Genomic DNA, 20,921 nt, shown 5'->3' with positions numbered 1-20,921 from the left:
CAAAAGAGGGAGCGGAGGTGTTCCGCTGTAAGAAGGTGTGAATGTCCGACCATAGTTGGTAAAAAGTGGGTAAGAAAAGGTTAAAATACCCGACTGTACACAATCAATAGGGGGAGCGGAGTTGTTCGGCTACAAGAAGGTGTGAAAGTCCAACCATGGTTTGTAAAAAGCTGGTAAGAAAAGGTTCGAATGCCCGAATATATACCATCAAAAGCGGAAGCGGAGGTGTTCGGCTGCAAGAAGGTGTGAACGTCCGACCAAAGTTGGCAAAAAGCAGTAAAGAAAAGGTTCGAATATCCAAACATAATCAAAAGCGAGAGAGATTGTGTTCAGCTGCAAGTAGGTGTGAATATCCAGCCATAATTACTCACAAACGGGTAAGAAAATGTAGTATTGCCAGACCATACATGATCAAAACAGGGAGCGGAGGTGGTTTAGCTGCAAAAAGGGGTGAATGTCCAACTAAAGTTCAAATATATTAACAAAAGCGGGAGGAGAGGTCTTCGGATTAGAGTGGTTGAAATTTCCAACCATAATCTATAAAATGTGGTGAAAAAAAAAGGTGTGAAGGAATGAATTTTATAGCAAAATCCGAAATCATGCATAACTCCGCAAAAGGAACGTATTGCTCAACCAAAGGGATGCTTCTTTCTCATTCAGGGTAATATGAGGAACTTTATGCTTGATACATTTTAGACATGGATAACTATGAAGGACAAAGCAATTTTAACTTGGTTTGAGCAAAGCAATTCATTTTATAGGAAAATCCGAAATCGTGCAGGACTCATGAAAGTAAGCTTATTCTCGGATTCCTGATCCTCCAGTGTTGCTCTTTCCTATACTGCAAAATACAGCCTTGTTCTTTGTTGAAATCGATATAGACATTGATAAATATGAAGGACAAAGCAGTTTCCACTTTGTTTGAGTGAAGGAATTAATTTTATAGCAAAATCCCAAATCAAGCAGAACGTATGAAAATAAGCGTGTTTTCGGATTCCTGATCCTTCAGTGTTGCTATTTCTTCTACTGCAAAATACAATGTTGTTCTTTGTTGAAGTCAATCTAGACATTGATAAATATGAAGGACAAAGCAGTTTGAACTTGGTTTGAGTGAAGGAATTCATTTTATACATAAAATCCCAAATCATGCAGAACGTATGAAAATAAGCTTATTCTCGGATTACTGATCCTTCAGTGTTGCTCTTTCTTCTACTGCAAAATCCAGTGTTGTTCTTTGTTGAAGTCAATCTAGACATTGATAAATATGAAGGACAAAGCAGTTTTAACATAGTTTGAGTGAAAGCATTCATTTATAGTAAAATCAATAATCGTGCAGAACTCATGAAAATAAGCTTATTCTCGGATTCCTAAACCTTTTGATTTGCTCTTTCTTTACTGCAAAGTACAATGTTGTTCTTTGTTGAAGTCGATCTAGACATTGATAAATATGAAGGACAAAGCAGTTTTCACTTGGTTTGAGTGAAGGATTTGCAGCTGAAAACCTCCCGCTCCCGCTTTTGATTGTGTATAGTCAGGCTTTAGAGCCTTTTCTTACCCGGTTTTTAGAAATTATGGTTGGACATTCAGACCTTGCAGCCGAAGACCTCCACTCCCTCTTTTGATCATACATTGTCGGGCATTCGCACCTTGTCTTACCCGCTTTTTACAAACTATAGTCAGACATTCACACCTTGCAGCTGAACCACCTCAGCTCCCTGTTTTGATCATGTATGGTCTGGCAATACTACCTTTTCTTACCCGTTTGTGAGTAATTATGGCTGGACATTCACACCTACTTGCAGTCGAACAGCTCTGCTCCCGCTTTTGATGGTATATATTCGGGCATTCGAACCTTTTCTTAGCAGCTTTTTACAAACCATGGTTGAACTTTCACACCTTCTTGTAGCCGAACACCTCCGCTCCCGCTTTTTATGGTGTATAGTCAGGCATTTGAACCTTTTCTTACCCGCTTTTTACAAACTATGGTCGGACATTCAAACCTTCTTGTAGCCGAAAACCTCCGCTCCCTCTTTTGATCATACATTGTCGGGCATTCGCACCTTTTCTTACCCGTTTTTTACAAACCATGGTCGGACTGTCACACATTCTTGTAGCCAAACACATCCGCTCCCGCTATTGATTGTGTACAGTCGGGTATTTTAACCTTTTCTTACCCGCTTTTTACCAACTATGGTCGGACATTCACACCGTCTTACAGCGGAACACCTCCGCTCCCGCTTTTGATGGTGTATAGTCAGGCATTTGAACCTTTTCTTACCCGCTTTTTACAAACTATGGTCGGACATTCAAACCTTCTTGTAGCCGAAAACCTCCGCTCCCTCTTTTGATCATACATTGTCGGGCATTCGCACCTTTTCTTACCCGTTTTTTACAAACCATGGTCGGACTGTCACACATTCTTGTAGCCAAACACATCCGCTCCCGCTATTGATTGTGTACAGTCGGGTATTTTAACCTTTTCTTACCCGTTTTTTACCAACTATGGTCGGACATTCACACCTTCTTACAGCGGAACACCTCCGCTCCCTCTTTTGATGGTGTATGTTTGGGCATTCGAACCTTTTCTTACCCGCTTTTTACAAACTATGCTCGGACATTCAAACCTTCTTGTAGCCGAACACATCCACTCCTGCTTTTGATGATGTATGGTTGGGCATTCAAACCTACTTGTTGCCCGCTTTTCATTAATTTTGGGTGGACATTCACACCTTGTCACAACCAAACACCTCCGCTCCCTGTTTTGATCATGTATGGTTGGACATTCGCACCTTTTCTCACCCGCTTTTTGCCAACTATGGTCGGCTGTTCACAGCTTCCTCTCCACCATACTTGTATGGTGGGATATTCACACCCACTTGCATCCGAAGACCTTTTGTTGATATTTAGTCGGTCATTCGCAGCTTACCCGCTTTTGGCAAACTATGGCCTTCATGCAGCCAAACACCTCTGATCTCGCTTTTGATGATGTAAGGTTGGGCATTCAGACCTTGCTTCACCTGCTTTTCACCAAATATAGTCGGACATTCACACCTTCTTGCAGCCGAACACTTCCGCTCCACCTTTTAGTGTTCTATCACACCTTTTTTTTCACCGCATTTTATAGATTATGGTTGGAAATTCTCAACCACTCTCATCCGAAGACCTCTCCTCCCGCTTTTGTTAATATATTTGAACTTTAGTCGGACATTCACACCTTCTTGCAGCTGAACCACCTCCGCTCCCTGTTTTGATCATGTATGGTCTGGCAATACTACCTTTTCTTACCCGTTTGTTAGTAATTATGGCTGGACATTCACACCTACTTGCAGCCGAACACCACCTCTCCCGCTTTTGATGATGTATGGACCGGCATTCTTACCTTTTCTAACACATTTTTCAGCAATTATGGTCGGAGATTCACACTTACTCACAGCCGAACAACTCCGCTCCGGCATTTGATGGTGTATAGTCGGGCATTCTCACCCTTTCTCATCAGCTTTTTGCAAATTATGATCTGACATTCACACCTGCTTTTGATAATGTATGGTTTGGCATTCGCACCTTTTCTTACCCATTTTTCAGTAATTATGGGTGGACATTCACACCTTCTTGCAGCTGAACACCTCCTCTCCCGCTATTGATTGTGTACAGTCGGGTATTTTAACCTTTTCTTTCCCGCTTTTTACCAAATATGGTCGGACATTCACACCGTCTTACAGCGGAACACCTCTGCTCCCGCTTTTGATGGTGTATAGTTAGGCATTTGAACCTTTTCTTACACGCTTTTTACAAACTATGGTCGGACATTCAAACCTTCTTGTAGCCGAAAACCTCCGCTCCCTCTTTTGATTATACATTGTTGGGCATTCGCACCTTATTTACAAACTATAGTCAGACATTCACACCTTGCAGCTGAGCCACCTCAGCTCCCTGTTTTGGTAGTGTATGTTCGGGCATTCGAACCTATTCTTACCCCCTTTTTACAAACTATGCTCGGAGATTCACACCTACTCACAGCCGAACAACTCCGCTCCCGCATTTGATGATGTCTTGGCCGGCATTCTAGTCTCTTCTAACACATTTTTCAGCAATTATGGTTGGACATTCACACCTACTCACAGCCGAACACTTCCGCTCCCGCATTTGATGGTGTATAGCCGGGCATTCTCACCCTTTCTCATCAGCTTTTTCCAAATTATGATCTGACATTCACAACTACTTGCAGTCGAACAGCTCTGCTCCCGCTTTTGATTATGTTTGGTTGGATATTCGAACCTTTTCTTAACTGCTTTTTACAAACTTTGGTCGGACGTTCACACCTTCTTGCAGCCGAACACATCCACTTCCACTTTTGATGGTATATATTCGGGCATTCGAACCTTTTCTTACCCGCTTTTTACAAACCGTGGTCGGACTTTCACACCTTCTTGTAGCCAAACAACTCCGCTCCCGCTATTGATTGTGTACAGTCGGGTATTTTAACCTTTTCTTACCCGCTTTTTACCAACTATGGTCGGACATTTACACCTTCTTACAGCGGAACACCTCCGCTCCCTCTTTTGATGGTCTATGTTCGGGCATTCGAACCTTTTCTTACCCGCTTTTTACAAACTATGGTCGGACATTCAAACCTTCTTGTAGCCGAACACATCCACTCCTGCTTTTGATGATGTATGGTTGGGCATTTTCACCTTTTCTTACCCATTTTTCAGTAATTATGGGTGGACATTCACACCTTCTTGCAGCTGAACAACTATGATCATGTGCGGTTTGATATTCGAAAATTTTCTTTCATGTTTTAAAGCAATTATTGATGGACATTCAAATCTTCTTGTAGCCGAACACATCCACTCCTGCTTTTGATGATGTATGGTAACCTTTTCTTACCCGCTTTTTACAAACTATGGTCGGACATTCAAACCTTCTTGTAGCCAAAAACCTCCGCTTCCTCTTTTGATCATACATTGTCGGGCATTCGCACCTTTTCTTACCCGTTTTTTACAAACCATGGTCGGACTGTCACACATTCTTGTAGCCAAACACATCCGCTCCCGCTATTGATTGTGTACAGTCGGGTATTTTAACCTTTTCTTACCCGTTTTTTACCAACTATGGTCGGACATTCACACCTTCTTACAGTGGAACACCTCCGCTCCCTCTTTTGATGGTGTATGTTTGGGCATTCGAACCTTTTCTTACCCGCTTTTTACAAACTATGCTCGGACATTCAAACCTTCTTGTAGCCGAACACATCCACTCCTGCTTTTGATGATGTATGGTTGGGCATTCAAACCTACTTGTTGCCCGCTTTTCATTAATTTTGGGTGGACATTCACACCTTGTCACAACCAAACACCTCCGCTCCCTGTTTTGATCATGTATGGTCTGGCAATACTACCTTTTCTTACCCGTTTGTGAGTAATTAATCCCAAAATATTGAGCATAAAATAAGTCTTTATGCTGATGATGTATTACTTTTCCTTCAGAACTCACAGACGTCTCTCAGTCACACGATCACACTCATAAATAAATTCTCAGCACTTTCTGACTACTCTATCAACTGGTCTAAGACCACAGTTCTGTCCATTAACTGTAGGGTCCATAATATACCTGCGATCACTTTACAGTCAGGAAATATTAGATATTTAGGCATAAACATTTCCTCCAGGCTCTCAGAGCTAACAAAGCTAAATTATGTGCAATTATTAAAGACAGTAGAGGACGATCTCTCGTTGGAAGTCCTTACCTATATCACTTATGGGGAGAGTTACATCCATTAAAATGATGATACTACCAAAAGTTAACTATTTGTTCTCAATGATCTGGTTTAAGTCACTAGATTCATGCATCTCCAAATTTCTGTGGAAAAACAAACCACCACGTCTTAGTTTAAAAACCCTACAGAAGACCAAGGACAGTGGTGGATTAGATTTACCTCATTTTCAGCACTATTCCTTAGACAATAGGTTACAATATATATCAAAATGGTTTAAACCTTGTTGTTGTCACAGTTCCCAGAGACGTTGTAATCGTTGAGGATTCTATATTCACCCCCTCATTAGAGGCACGTAATGCAGATTGATGACACTGAATCTTCTTCTCTGTTCATTGCTGGCATCATTCCCAGCATCGTAAGTGTTCGTGGCATTGTTAGCCTCTTCTTCTGGATCTTGATATCGAGAATCCTTTTGTATTTCTGGTTTGTCAGTCCTCTGTCTTCGTTCACCGGAGTCTTTGTCTTTTTGTCCTTGAGTTTGGTGATTTTTTCTTCTTTTGATGCCTTGACACAATGTGACAGGTGATACCACGTGGGAGATCCTGTAACTTGGATTGCTGTCCCTGTGCTGCGAAATGGCTGTGCTGCTCAAATGGTCTCTCCTTCATCATGGTTACATGCTGCCATTCCGACATCTCGCCATTCCGACATGGGTCTCCAATTGTCGGAATGGCGACACTTAATTTTTTATCAAACGTCCCACCATTCCGACACTTTTTTCCTCCTATGGTCGGAATGGCGGTATGTTTTTTGTTTTTTTTTAACATTCCGACAGTTCCTTTTAATAGCCTATTTTTTACCCAAAACATTTTGCACTAATGATATGCCGGCGCAAATACGCCCTAAAGTTTGGCGCACAAGCTTTGCACATGCAGAGGCCACAGCCTCGCAAACAAACTTTAATAATCTATGATCAAAATCCCCTGAATTTCAAATATAAAAATACAGATATTAATGTAACTCTGGCGAGACTGAAACTGATTAAGCAGAAATACAGTGTCAGTGAGCTGTCACAGCAGCCAGCTGGAGCGGAGCTCTCCACAGAGCCCATGCGTCTTTTGCACGCTGTCATCATATGCAAAAGTAATAATTGCAATTACAGATATCACGGCTACTGCACAGGACACAGTTGCGAGCACTCTGCCTTGCCTTGCCAATAGGAGAAGAGAGAAATGACAGCATAGAACGTATAAAACACAACAAAATGCAGTAAAAACGTTTATTCATGTTATTCACGTGATTTATGAGTACTCACTCCAATTTTGGGAAGCGCGGATGGGTTTTGCGCATTTGGCACAAACACACAGCCGCAACGGTTGTAGCTTTATACAGCCTGTTGATATCTTAAGGACCTAACTGGTCACACCTGGGAGTAAATGTCATGTAGAGATTGTTTTTACATGACATTACAGCTGAACATATAGCTTTCATCCACAAACCAACGTGGGAGAGCCCGAAGACGCATGTGCCAGACGCACATAGGCATGCGTAAAACCAATGTTGACCACTTCATACTGTTTATTTGCTTTCTTTTAGTTAACTTTCGTTTCTTTTGGATTCTTGTGCGTGTTATGGAGCCGTTTTGGTCCATGTTTGTAAGCCTTTTTTTCCTGGATTAAATTTTCGGAAGTTGAAACAAGTGGCATTGGAGTGTGTGATTGAAAACCACCGCGGACTGCTTCTCCTCCTCCAGTTGCCGAGACTTTGTGTTTTTAATAACGCTTGTCTATAAACATGTGTTAAACATATAAATTGCATGAACAGAAAGAAGGGACTTACCTGTTGAGTAACACACATTTCCTTATACGGAAAGCCTTGTCGGAATGGTGGGACATTTGAACGTCAGAATAGCGGGATGTCGCAATGGTGGGATGTCGGAATGGTGGGACGTTTGCATGTCGGAATGGTGGTATGTCGGAATGGTGGTATGTCGGAATGGTGGGATGTCGGAATAGCGGGATGTCGGAATGGCGGGATTTCGGAATGGGTGTTGCCACCCCCTTCATCATATACACAGTTATTTATACATCACCTTCCACCATGAAGCGTTGTCCCTTTTTGTTTCTCTCTTTGTTCTTAAAATGCTGTTATGCATGTCTAAACCAATCCATTAAATTAGATCATTTTGGCAGTAAAGCGATCTACAATGTGCTTGGTCGCAAAGCTGCTCATCTGTGGTAAACAGCTCTTCTGAAAGGCATTCTTCAATTGATTTCACTAATTCTATGTAATAATTTTGTGATTTCCTACAAAACTACACTTCTTCTCCCATCTGTCTGAGTATTTAATATTGTCTGGGTCCCGTTAAAACATGTATTTTTCCCATCTAATTCCTTGTTTGCTTTAAAACAAGTATTCCCCATTTTCTATCCCTTCAGTAGCCAACCAGTTTGTATGGAGTACACTGGAGCAACTTGACTGATCAGTAAAACACTGCTTTTGTTGTCACCGCAAGGCTTCCCCCGTCGGTTGTTTCACTGAGACACTACTGAGTAACTATAACTCAACACAGTTTATACACATAACATTCATATACATACTAACAAACAAACAAACAATTATTTATCGTAATTTTCTCATCTCTGCTTGAACGTACACCCAGGTAAATATTCCTGTAGTCTTCTCATACCGACTATGGACCCATTCATTGTTTAACTTCACTGTTTTGCAAATCCTAATTGAATATTACACATTGACATTGAACTTTACTTGATAAGCAGGTCTTCATTGCATTCAGCAGCCTATATGTGAGCATCTATGTGTAAGCTGTTCTTCTTTGCATTTATCAGCAGCAAGCAATTCTTCATTGCACATGCATATGAAAATAGTAAAACAATTCCAATGCGTTAGCGAAACCTTCTATATCAGGAGTGTCCATCATGATGCTGGGAATAGAACCTCTTTCCCAGAATAGTTCAACCTTCATTACTCAACTGATCATAACTCCGCAATGAGCACATTTCAAAGTATCATTCCTCTACATATATTCAAAAATCTATGTGTAAATGTTTAATATTTCTTATATTTGTTGATGTCATTCTGTGTGCATGTGGCCTAAACCCAATCTCTGTGTGGCAATTTTAATTTAAACAAGTTGAACTCTGCCTCTGATCATTTAAAAAAGGTGTGTACCAATATCAACCTTTCTCAGGTAATTACAGATCCTACAAAACCAAAGAGATCCTTCAAGGTTGTCCCTGATTGGCTCAATCTTAACAAATCAAAGGTAGAAAATCCGCAGTATCTGAACTTGGTGTTAGTTATCACTGCTCAATAGCCTGTATCAGAATTGCAAAAATGAAAACATTAGGTCCACGCTTGGTATCCAGATCCTGAAACATCTCCATGAGCAGGCTTTTTTTTAACTGATCTGTTGAATAGTTATATGACACTGTTAAAATCCCAGATGAAGATCTAGCACTTGACCATTTTTGTAAATCTTCTAATTCCATAGTTGATAAACATGCCCCTTTTAAAAAGTATAGAACTTAGAACAGGTCTATCCCTGGCTTTCGGCAGAACTGTCTTCTTTACTTTTTTTTCCCCTTGTCCTGTTCAGCATTATGTCAGAAGAATTTTAGTCTGAATACCTTTGATGCCAAACAGATTTGTTTTGCCAAGGGAAGTTTTATAAATGTAAAGCTCCCCTTGATGCCAATTTATTTATTTCTGTTTACAATATATGACATGAACTGAACTGAACCGGACCGGGGGACAAGGAAAGAAGAAGAAGAAAGAAGAGGAAACAGAACAAAAATAGAAACAAAAACCAGACAACCAGCTGCTACACCTGTAAAAAACAAAACAGACAACAATCCATGGCCTATGAGGGGAATCCAGCCTTAGCGCCACCAGGAGCACCTGAAAGCAGACAAGCAGAGAAAAAACAAACACACAAACAAACAAAAACAAGCACAAGAAGCGGCAATCGCATACAACACAGCTGTGGATATAGATGACCTGAGACGACATGATAATACATCAACTGCTTAGTGACCATGCTACTGGACTAATGAATGTGTGTGTGTGTGTGTGTGAGAACATGCAACACCCATGGCACAGGACCTACATGATAACCGTGCTTAGTTATGAGTGTATAAGCGTACAGGGCCACAATCCACAGCCCCCCCCCCCCAAGCAATCAGAAGCAGGCAGAGAGGGCCACAAGACCCAGGCCACCAGCAGCCCCCACAGAGCACAGAACCCAGGCAGCCCACCGCAGGGGCAACCACGCATCCACCCAGAAGACTGCAGAGGAAGCCCCCGGAAAGAGCCCCCATAAGCATAGGGCAGAGGCACTCCGGGAACCAGGGGCAACAGCCCACCTAGCCCGCCAGGCCCCAGCCGCCCAGACATGGGCCGTGCACTGGACCTGGGCCCCAGGAGCCCGAGCGCCCCCAAACCCCCCGGCAGAGGCCCCACCCAATACCCAGGAGGGCCAAGCGCCCCAGACAGCCACAAAGTGGGTCAGCGCCTGCCCCAGCGCCCCTGGCCAAGTGCCCTGGGAGTCAAGACGTGCCCACAGGTGGGTGAAGTCGCGAGCAGTGGGGAGAGGCAACGCTGATGCCCCATCGGGAGAAACACAGGCAGGCCAGGCGACAGCAAGTCCCAGATCCAGGCCCAATCATTACCACACACACTTTCACGTCCCATACATCCACACATCCACACATCCTACCTCCCTCGACTCTGCTGGGGTGTAGTGCAGCGGGCACACCAGGAGGCCAGCAACCCCCCAGCCACCACAGACCCCGAACCAGCAGAACAATTAATTAATCCTCCTGGCCCCTCCCGCCCCGAGCAGACACCAGGAAGCAGGGGTGTGCGAAGAAGACCCCTCCCCTCACCCTTCTGGCTCTTCAATATTTTCTAATAGTGAGCAATTAAAATTGAGGGGCAGCCAAACTTGTAGAACTGGGAGCGCGGCACTCTGGGCAGCCTACATACCCAAAGAGCCCCGCCCACCAGATGCCACTCAGTGTAACCACCCCCCAAGACCTAATGTGTGTGTGTGAGTGTGTTTGATAAGTACTAATGTCTAAGGTGTAATTAAAACAGGGGCAGGGAACTGCAGAGTGCAACCAAAGGGGACCACCTACGTGGCCCCATCCACTGCACCCCACCGAACACACACGCCCCCAAAACCCTTCATGTGTGAGTGTGTGCTGTGTACAGGAGCCAGAAGGGAGAGGGGTATGGGGATATATAACGGGGGAGCTACTCTCCCCCAGAGAGGGCAGCCAGGGACTGGCTGCAATAGGCATCCCCGCTACCTGGGAGCCAACAATGGGCAGGAGGGCCTGATGTCCACCAGGCTCGGGGCCTGCAGCAACCATATTCCAGGAGCTACTGTACCCCCAGAAGGTACCCATCCCGCCCCACCCCACTCAACCCAACCCCACCCCGGAGGACCTCTACAAAAAACAAACAAACAAACCACCCGGTCACACCAGTCGCAGCAGCCCGGGCCTGAGACCCACCATCACCCAGCAACCCACCACCACCACTATGTGATAACACTAATCAGAGGGGACCAGAGAGAATGAAATTCAGCCAATTGATGTTTTGAGGAGGCAGACATTGTTTCCATGCTAATATAATCTAAAAGAAAATTTCTAAACTGGTTAATACACAGATTGTTCTTCGCTTTCCAGTTCATGAGAATAGTTTTCTTTGCGATACATAACACTGTGACAACCATGTGTGCTGAGTTAATTTCCATGTTGATGTTGTCTAAGTCACCCAGTATGCACAGTGTGGGGCATGCAGGGATGCTACACTTAAGCCATGTTGATAGGTCCTCACAGACTTCAAGCCAGAACTTCTGGACAGGCGCAGAAAACCACAAAGCGTGTGCATAATCATCAGGTGTGTTATCTGTGCAATGTGAGCAGATGTTTGAGTGTGTTAGACCCATCCTGAACATCCTTTGTCCTGTATAGTGTGTTCTATGAAGGATTTTGTATTGTATGAGCTGTAAATTAGGATTTCGAGTCTTTATGAAGGTGTTCAAACATATTTGTGGTTAGAAGCTATGACCAGAACTGATGAATAAATCTGCCTCCCATTTTGAGGATGGAAGAGACATTGTGTCATCTATCTTAGACAATAATTTATATATTTTTGATAGTAGTTTTGGGGTACAGCTGCTTAGAAATTCTGCTACCCTAGTCGGGGGTTGTAAGTCTGGTTGGTGGAGGATATATCCATCCATCCATCCATCATCTGCCGCTTATCCGGGGGTCGGGTCGCGGGGGCAGCAGCTTGAGCAGAGAAACCCAGACGTCTCTGTCCCCGGCCACTTCCTCCAGCTCTTCCGGGGGGACCCCGAGGCGTTCCCAGGCCAGCCGAAAGACATAGTCTCTCCAACGTGTCCTGGGTCTCCCCCGGGGTCTCCTCCCAGTGGGACGTGCCCGGAACACCTCCCCAGGGAGGCGCCCAGGGGGCATCCTAACCAGATGCCCGAGCCACCTCATCTGACTCCTCTCAATGCGGAGGAGCAGCGGTTCTACTCCGAGCCCCTCCCGGATGACTGAGCTTCTCACCCTATCTCTAAGGGAGAGCCCAGACACCCTGCGGAGGAAACCCATTTCGGCCGCTTGTATTCGCGATCTTGTTCTTTCGGTCACTACCCACAACTCGTGACCATAGGTGAGGATGGGAACGTAAATTGACCAGTAAGTAGAGAGCTTCGCCTTCTGGCTCAGCTCCCTCTTCACAACGACGGGTCGGTGCAGAGCCTGCAACACTGCAGGCGCCGCACCGATCCGCCCGTCAATCTCCCGCTCCATTCGTCCGTCACTCGTGAACAAGACCCCGAGATACTGGAACTCCTCCTCTTGGGGAAGGATCTCATTCCCGACCCGGAGAGAGCATTCCACCCTTTTCCGGCTGAGAACCATAGTCTCGGATTTGGAGGTGCTGATTCTCATCCCAGCCGCTTCACACTCGGCTGCGAATCACTCCAGTGAGAGCTGAAGGTCACGGCCTGACGACGCTAACAGAACCACATCATCTGCAAAAAGCAGAGACCCGATTCTGAGGTCGCCAAATGGGACACCCTCAACGCCCTGGCCCTGCCTAGAAATTCTGTCCATAAAAGTTAGGAACAGAATCGGTGACAAAGGGCAGCCCTGACGGAGTCCAACTCTCACCGGAAACGTATCCGACTTACTGCCGGCAATGCGGACCAAACTCTGGCACCGGTCATACAGAGACCGAACGGCCCCTATCAAGGGGTCCGGCACTCCATATTCCCGGAGCACCCCCCACAGGACTCCACGAGGGACACGGTCGAACGCTTTTTCCAAGTCCACAAAACACATGTAGACTGGTTGGGCGAACTCCCATGCACCCTCCAGGATCCTGCCGAGGGTATAGAGCTGGTCCACTGTTCCACGGCCAGGACGAAAGCCACACTGCATCTCCTGAATCCGAGGCTCGATTATCCGACGGATCCTCCTCTCCAATACCCCCGAATAGACCTTACCAGGGAGGCTGAGGAGTGTGATACCCCTATAGTTGGAACACACCCTCCGGTCCCCCTTTTTAAAGAGGGGGACCACCACCCCAATCTGCCAGTCCAGAGGCACTGTCCCCGATGTCCACGCGATACTGCAGAGGCGTGTCAGCCAAGACAGCCCTACAACATCCAGAGCCTTGAGAAACTCAGGACGGACCTCATCCACCCCCGGGGCCTTGCCACCGAGGAGCTTTTTAACCACCTCGGCAACCTCAGCCCCAGAAATGGGAGGCCCCGTCTCCGAGCTCTCCGACTCTGCCTCTTCCGAGCACGTGTTGGTAGGATTGTGGAGTTCCTCGAAGTACTCCCCCCACCGACTCACAACATCCCTAGTTGAGGTCAGCAAAGCCCCGTCCCCACTGTAAACAGTGTTGACTGTGAGCCGCTTCCCCCCCCCTGAGACGCCGGATGGTGGACCAGAATCTTTTCGAGGCCGTCCGGAAAACGTTCTCCATGGTCTCACCGAACTCCTCCCAGGCCCGAGTTTTTGCCTCACAACCGCCGAAGCCGTGGACCGTCTGGCCCGTCGGTACCTATCAGCTTCTTCCAGGGTCCCACTGGCCAAAAAGGCCCGATAGGACTCCTTCTTCAGCTTGACGGCTTCCCTCACCACTGGTGTCCACCAGCAGGTTGGAGGGTTGCCGCCACGACAGGCACCGACCACCTTACGGCCACAACTCCGACCAGCTGCCTCGGCAATGGAGTCACGGAACATGGCCCATTCGGACTCAATGTCCCCCACCTCAAATATGGTTGAAGCTCTGCCGGAGGTGGGAGTTAAAGCTCCTTCTGACGGGGGATTCTGACAAACGCTCCCAGCAGACCCTCACAATACGTTTGGGCCTGCCAGGTCTGATCGGCATCCTCCCCCACCAGCGGAGCCAACTCACCACCAGGTGGTGATCAGTTGACAGCTCCGCCCCTCTCTTCACCCGAGTGTCCAGGACATACGGCCGCAAGTCCGATGATACAACCACAAAGTCGATCATCGAACTGCGGCCAAGGGTGTCCTGGTGCCAAGTGCACATATGGACACCCTTATGCCTGAACATGGTGTTCGTTATGGACAGTCTATGACTGGCACAGAAGTCCAACAACATAACACCACTCTGATTCAGATCGGGGGGGCCGTTCCTCCCAATCACACCCCTCCAGGTCTCACTCTCATTGCCCACGTGAGCATTGAAGTCCCCCAGCAGAATGAGGGAGTCTCCGGTAGGAGCATTCTCCAGTGCCTCCCCCAGAGACTCCAAAAAGGGTAGGTACTCTGAACTGCTGTTTGGCGCATAGGCACAAACAACAGTCAGGACTCGTCCCCCCACCCAAAGGCGGAGGGAGGCTACCCTCTCGTTCACTGGGGTAAACCCCAATGTACTGGCACACAGCCGGGGGGCAATAAGTATGCCCACACCTGCTCTGCGCCTCTCACCACGGGCAACTCCAGAGTGGAAGAGAGTCCAACCCCTCTCAAGAGTACTGGTTCCAGATCCCAAGCCGTGCGTCGAGGTGAGTCCGACTATATCTAACGGTCTGATGAAGTTTCAACAATAAACAACAAACTTTGTATTATGAGAAAGAACCAGACTCATTCTTCAGGAATCCGAAAATAAGCTCTATTTTACGAGTTATGCACGAATTCGGATTCTCCTATAAAACGAATTCCTTAACTCAAACCAAGTTAAGACTGCTTTGTACTTCATATTTATTCATGTCTAATCAAGTTTCAATGATAAACAAAGTTGTACTTTTTAGAATGAGAAAGAACTTCTTCAGCAATAAGCATCTCTCGACAAATGACGAAATACAGATTTTGCTATAAAATTAATTGCTATCAGCCTGACTTAAAACTGTTTGTCTTCCTTATTTATCCACTTCAAATCAAGTTTCAACAATTAAAAAAATTTTGTAGTTTGAGAAAGAACAACTTAATCTTGAGCAATCAGTATAAAAAGAAGGTAAGCAAAGGTGCGAATGTCAAACCATACATGATCAAAACAGGGAGCGGAGGTGTTTGGCTGAGACAAGGTGTGAATGTCCACCCATAATTAATGAAAAGGGGGCAACAAGTAGGTTCGAATGCCCAACCATACATCATCAAAAGCAGGAGTGGATATGTTCGGCTACAAGAAGGTTTGAACGTCTGACCATAGTTTGTAAAAAGCGGGTAAGAAAAGGTTCGAATGCCCGAACATACACCATCAAAGGAGGGAGCGGAGGTGTTCCGCTGTAAGAAGGTGTTAATGTCCGACCATAGTTGGTAAAAAACGGGTAAGAAAAGGTTAAAATACCCGACTGTACACAATCAGTAGCGGGTGCGGAGTTGTTCGGCTACTAAAAGGTGTGAAAGTCCGACCATGGTTTGTAAAAAGCGGGTAAGAAAAGGTGCGAATGCCCGAAAATGTATGATCAAAAGAGGGAGCGGAGGTGTTCGGCTGCAAGAAGGTGTGAATGTACACCCATAATTACTGAAAAATGGGTAAGAAAAGGTGCGAATGCCCAACTATACATAATCAAAAGCAGGAGTGGATGTGTTCGGCTCCAAGAAGGGTTGAATGTCTGACCATAGTTTGTAAAAAGCAGGTAAGAAAAGGTTTGACTGCCCGAACATACACCATCAAAAGAGGGAGCGGAGGTGTTCTGCTGTAAGAAGGTGTGAATGTCCGACCATAGTTGGTAAAAAGCGGGTAAGAAAAGGTTAAAATACCCGACTGTACACAATCAAAAGCGGGAGCGGAGTTGTTCGGCTACTAAAAGATGTGAAAGTCCGACTATGGTTTGTAAAAAGCGGGTAAGAAAAGGTACTAATGCCCGACAATGTATGATCAAAAGAGGGAGTGGAGGTTTTCGGCTGTAAGAAGGTCTGAATGTCCAACTATATTTTGTAAAAACCGGGTAAGAAAAGGCTTGAAAGCCCGACTATACACCAACATAAGCGGGAGAGGAGGTGTTCAGCTGCAAGAAGGTGTGAATGTCCACCCATAATTACTGAAAAATGGGTATGAAAAGGTGCGAATACCCAAACATACATCATCAAAAGCAGGAGTGGATGTGTTGGGCTACAAGAAGGTTTGAAAGTCCCACCATGGTTTGTAAAAAACGGGTAAGAAAAGGTGCGAATGCCCGACAATGTATGATCAAAAGAGGGAGCGGAGGTTTTTGGCTACAAGAAGGTTTGAATGTCCGACCATAGTTTGTAAAAAGCGGGTAAGAAAAGGTTCAAATGCCTGACAATACACCATCAAAAGCGGGAGCGGAGATGTTCCGCTGTAAGACGGTGTGAATGTCCGACCATAGTTGGTAAAAAGCGGGTAAGAAAAGGTTCAAATGCCTGACAATACACCATCAAAAGCGGGAGCGGAGATGTTCCGCTGTAAGACGGTGTGAATGTCCGACCATAGTTGGTAAAAAGCGGGTAAGAAAAGGTTAAAATACCCGACTGTACACAATCAATAGCGGGAGCGGAGTTGTTCGGCTACAAGAAGGTGTGAAAGTCCAACCATGGTTTGTAAAAAGCTGCTAAGAAAAGCTTCGAATGCCCGAATATATACCATCAAAAGCGGAAGCGGAGGTGTTCGGCTGCAAGAAGGTGTGAACGTCCGACCAAAGTTTGTAAAAAGCAGTTAAGAAAAGGTTCGAATATCCAACCAAACATAATCAAAAGCGGGAGCAGAGCTTTTCGACTGCAAGTAGGTGTGAATATCCAGCCATAATTACTCACAAACGGGTAAGAAAAGGTAGTATTGCCAGACCATACATGATCAAAACAGGGAGCGGAGGTGGTTCAGCTGCAAGAAGGTGTGAATGTCTGACTATAGTTTGTAAAAAGCGGGTAAGCTGCGAATGACCGACTAAATATCAACAAAAGGTCTTCGGATGCAAGTGGTTGTGAATATCCCACCATACAAGTATGGTGGAGAGGAAGCTGTGAACAGCCGACCATAGTTTGCAAAAAGCCGGTGAGACAAGGTGCGAATGTCCAACCATACATGATCAAAACAGGGAGCGGAGGTGTGAATGTCCACCCAAAATTAATGAAAAGCGGGCAAAAAGTAGGTTTGAATGCTCAAGCATACATCATCAAAAGAAGGAGTGGATGTGTTCGGCTACAAGAAGGTTTGAATGTCCGAGCATAGTTTGTAAAAAGCGGGTAAGAAAAGGTTCGAATGCCCAAACATACACCATCAAAAGAGGGAGCGGAGGTGTTCCGCTGTAAGAAGGTGTGAATGTCCGACCATAGTTGGTAAAAAGTGGGTAAGAAAAGGTTAAAATACCCGACTGTACACAAAAATAGGGGGAGCGGAGTTGTTCGGCTACAAGAAGGTGTGAAAGTCCAACCATGGTTTGTAAAAAGCTGGTAAGAAAAGGTTCGAATGCCCGAATATATACCATCAAAAGCGGAAGCGGAGGTGTTCGGCTGCAAGAAGGTGTGAACGTCCGACCAAAGTTGGCAAAAAGCAGTAAAGGTTCGAATATCCAAACATAATCAAAAGCGAGAGAGATTGTGTTCAGCTGCAAGTAGGTGTGAATATCCAGCCATAATTACTCACAAACGGGTAAGAAAATGTAGTATTGCCAGACCATACATGATCAAAACAGGGAGCGGAGGTGGTTTAGCTGCAAAAAGGGGTGAATGTCCAACTAAAGTTCAAATATATTAACAAAAGCGGGAGGAGAGGTCTTCGGATTAGAGTGGTTGAAATTTCCAACCATAATCTATAAAATGTGGTGAAAAAAAAAGGTGTGAAGGAATGAATTTTATAGCAAAATCCGAAATCATGCATAACTCCGCAAAAGGAACGTATTGCTCAACCAAAGGGATGCTTCTTTCTCATTCAGGGTAATATGAGGAACTTTATGCTTGATACATTTTAGACATGGATAACTATGAAGGACAAAGCAATTTTAACTTGGTTTGAGCAAAGCAATTCATTTTATAGGAAAATCCGAAATCGTGCAGGACTCATGAAAGTAAGCTTATTCTCGGATTCCTGATCCTCCAGTGTTGCTCTTTCCTATACTGCAAAATACAGCCTTGTTCTTTGTTGAAATCGATATAGACATTGATAAATATGAAGGACAAAGCAGTTTCCACTTTGTTTGAGTGAAGGAATTAATTTTATAGCAAAATCCCAAATCAAGCAGAACGTATGAAAATAAGCGTGTTTTCGGATTCCTGATCCTTCAGTGTTGCTATTTCTTCTACTGCAAAATACAATGTTGTTCTTTGTTGAAGTCAATCTAGACATTGATAAATATGAAGGACAAAGCAGTTTGAACTTGGTTTGAGTGAAGGAATTCATTTTATACATAAAATCCCAAATCATGCAGAACGTATGAAAATAAGCTTATTTTTGGATTACTGATCCTTCAGTGTTGCTCTTTCTTCTACTGCAAAATCCAGTGTTGTTCTTTGTTGAAGTCAATCTAGACATTGATAAATATGAAGGACAAAGCAGTTTTAACATAGTTTGAGTGAAAGCATTAATTTATAGTAAAATCAATAATCGTGCAGAACTCATGAAAATAAGCTTATTCTCGGATTCCTAAACCTTTTGATTTGCTCTTTCTTTACTGCAAAGTACAATGTTGTTCTTTGTTGAAGTCGATCTAGACATTGATAAATATGAAGGACAAAGCAGTTTTCACTTGGTTTGAGTGAAGGATTTGCAGCTGAAAACCTCCCGCTCCCGCTTTTGATTGTGTATAGTCGGGCTTTAGAGCCTTTTCTTACCCGGTTTTTAGAAATTATGGTTGGACATTCAGACCTTGCAGCCGAAGACCTCCACTCCCTCTTTTGATCATACATTGTCGGGCATTCGCACCTTGTCTTACCCGCTTTTTACAAACTATAGTCAGACATTCACACCTTGCAGCTGAACCACCTCAGCTCCCTGTTTTGATCATGTATGGTCTGGCAATACTACCTTTTCTTACCCGTTTGTGAGTAATTATGGCTGGACATTCACACCTACTTGCAGTCGAACAGCTCTGCTCCCGCTTTTGATGGTATATATTCGGGCATTCGAACCTTTTCTTAGCAGCTTTTTACAAACCATGGTTGAACTTTCACACCTTCTTGTAGCCGAACACCTCCGCTCCCGCTTTTTATGGTGTATAGTCAGGCATTTGAACCTTTTCTTACCCGCTTTTTACAAACTATGGTCGGACATTCAAACCTTCTTGTAGCCGAAAACCTCCGCTCCCTCTTTTGATCATACATTGTCGGGCATTCGCACCTTTTCTTACCCGTTTTTTACAAACCATGGTCGGACTGTCACACATTCTTGTAGCCAAACACATCCGCTCCCGCTATTGATTGTGTACAGTCGGGTATTTTAACCTTTTCTTACCCGTTTTTTACCAACTATGGTCGGACATTCACACCTTCTTACAGCGGAACACCTCCGCTCCCTCTTTTGATGGTGTATGTTTGGGCATTCGAACCTTTTCTTACCCGCTTTTTACAAACTATGCTCGGACATTCAAACCTTCTTGTAGCCGAACACATCCACTCCTGCTTTTGATGATGTATGGTTGGGCATTCAAACCTACTTGTTGCCCGCTTTTCATTAATTTTGGGTGGACATTCACACCTTGTCACAGCCAAACACCTCCGCTCCCTGTTTTGATCATGTATGGTTGGACATTCGCACCTTTTCTCACCCGCTTTTTGCCAACTATGGTCGGCTGTTCACAGCTTCCTCTCCACCATACTTGTATGGTGGGATATTCACACCCACTTGCATCCGAAGACCTTTTGTTGATATTTAGTCGGTCATTCGCAGCTTACCCGCTTTTGGCAAACTATGGACTTCATGCGGCCAAACACCTCTGATCTCGCTTTTGATGATGTAAGGTTGGGCATTCAGACCTTGCTTCACCTGCTTTTCACCAAATATAGTCGGACATTCACACCTTCTTGCAGCCGAACACTTCCGCTCCACCTTTTAGTGTTCTATCACACCTTTTTTTTCACCGCATTTTATAGATTATGGTTGGAAATTCTCAACCACTCTCATCCGAAGACCTCTCCTCCCGCTTTTGTTAATATATTTGAACTTTAGTCGGACATTCACACCTTCTTGCAGCTGAACCACCTCCGCTCCCTGTTTTGATCATGTATGGTCTGGCAATACTACCTTTTCTTACCCGTTTGTTAGTAATTATGGCTGGACATTCACACCTACTTGCAGCCGAACACCACCTCTCCCGCTTTTGATGATGTATGGACCGGCATTCTTACCTTTTCTAACACATTTTTCAGCAATTATGGTCGGAGATTCACACTTACTCACAGCCGAACAACTCCGCTCCCGCATTTGATGGTGTATAGTCGGGCATTCTCACCCTTTCTCATCAGCTTTTTGCAAATTATGATCTGACATTCACACCTGCTTTTGATAATGTATGGTTTGGCATTCGCACCTTTTCTTACCCATTTTTCAGTAATTATGGGTGGACATTCACACCTTCTTGCAGCTGAACACCTCCTCTCCCGCTATTGATTGTGTACAGTCGGGTATTTTAACCTTTTCTTTCCCGCTTTTTACCAAATATGGTCAGACATTCACACCGTCTTACAGCGGAACACCTCTGCTCCCGCTTTTGATGGTGTATAGTTAG

This window comes from Leuresthes tenuis, unplaced genomic scaffold, assembly GCF_036924035.1.
Source record: "Leuresthes tenuis unplaced genomic scaffold, fLeuTen1.0.hap1 SCAF_8, whole genome shotgun sequence".
Classification (NCBI taxonomy): domain Eukaryota; kingdom Metazoa; phylum Chordata; class Actinopteri; order Atheriniformes; family Atherinopsidae; genus Leuresthes; species Leuresthes tenuis.
This window is presented reverse-complemented; position numbering follows the sequence as displayed.